Raw genomic sequence first — 1,938 nt, forward strand, 5'->3', positions numbered from 1 at the left:
GGGCTCAGGGGGCACCAGGCCCCCCCGCGGCCGGGGCGGCGGCCAGCCGCCGACCCCCGGCGCGCCTCGCCCTCCTCCTCTCGGGCATTCAAGAACCTGATTTAACACACATACTAAGCTTCAGACGCTCAATATACATAAACCCAGAAGATATAACCAAAATTCCAAATTCATTCGTAATCACATACGACAACACCCAGTATAGAATTTTTGTGAACTCAGACAAGCTGAATTGTTTTCTCTGCGGACTTGAAGAACACGTCGCTAAGCAGTGCCTCAACAACAACCAAACATGCAATGAAGCAACACTAAACAAGGAAACATCTGCTTCAACGGCTGCAAGTAAACCCAGTGAAATATACAGCCCGCCCTCCACGATTAACGAAAAAACAATTAACCAGCCAGAAGAGCTTCCCCCATCTACCAACAAAAGACCTCTACCAACATCAGATAGTAACTCTGAACATAACCTCAAACTCGAGAAAGCTGACAAACCAAGGCAATCTCTAATCAACCTCAAAACTATCCTACAATTAAATCGTCTCCCAACTAATCCCACCAATGAAAAACCTCGCAGCAACGGACCTCAATACAAAAAGCCTAAACGTCCCAAATCACTTGACATTGCAATCGAGAAAATTGGTGAAATGCTTGAACCCGCAAAAAATACCATCGAGAGTAAAACATACAACTTCCCATTAAACTTCATACAATTCCAAAGTTTTCTTGAAAACGTGTTTGGCGTAGAGAACGTATTAGAAGTGGCCCGCAACTACACCCAAGATATACAAGCCCTCCACCAAATGATAACAAAGATCTATTCTACACTAAAAGAGCGCAGCATCAAGAATAGGCTCCATAGAATCTGCAAAAAAATAAAAAAAGTCCTACCTGAAATACTTCTAAACGACCCATACACCATGGATTGTACATGTACCCCTGCTTCTACGCATTATGAATCGGATAACAAACCTAAGCAAATTGCCACCCAATTGAACCTACGATAAACCCATTCTAACCACATTAACCAACCTCAGATACATCATGTTATTCAATGGAACGTAAATGGATTTCAGCCACGACTCGACTCTATCAAGATACTTACTAATGAATTGAACCCCTCAGTACTTTGCGTCCAAGAAACTAACTTCAAGAATGAAAGCAAGATAGAACCTAAGAAACTACACACTCTTCCACAGGAACAGAACCCAGTGCTCCCACGCAAGTGGAGGAGTAGCCATCTACGTTAAGAATAAATTCCACTCTGAAGAAATCCCGATCGCCACTAAGCTTGAAGCTATAGCAGTTAAAGCCTTTCTACCTCGCAAAATCCAAATAGTTAATGTATACTTACCAAATTCACAGAATTTCACCATGGACGACCTTTTGAACCTTATCTCACAAATTACCAAACCCTTCATACTAGGCGGAGATTTCAACAGCCACAACACGCTATGGGGCTCTGAACGTATCAACTATAGAGGAAAGATCATTGAAAGGTTCCTTGAACACAGCGACCTAATTTTACTCAACGCGAAAGTAAACACCCATTACAATTTAGCCTCAAACTCCTACTCAGCTATCAATCTCACCTTCTGCAGCGATGACATTTTTCATCCAACCAATTGGTAGGTTTTGGACACAGCATGGGATAGCGACCACTTCCCAATCAATATCCATATAGACAACCTATTCTTCTTTCTTTTTTTGCGCGGGGGAAATGCATTATGCACACCTCGGAGTCCTGGGGTAGGAACTCGGCGGTGGCGGGATCTCGTGTGAACGCACCGCCACCGCCTCGCCCGTACTCCCCTTATCGGGGAGCCCGTTCCGTGGGGGGCAATCGTACGCCCCCCAGGGGGTGACCGAACCTCTGTCGCCCCCCCTTCTCTACTCCGCCGACGTCAGAGAGCTGCACTCTGACGTCGGCACTACCGG

Source organism: Dufourea novaeangliae, unplaced genomic scaffold, assembly GCF_001272555.1.
Source record: "Dufourea novaeangliae isolate 0120121106 unplaced genomic scaffold, ASM127255v1 scaffold82, whole genome shotgun sequence".
NCBI classification, from domain to species: domain Eukaryota; kingdom Metazoa; phylum Arthropoda; class Insecta; order Hymenoptera; family Halictidae; genus Dufourea; species Dufourea novaeangliae.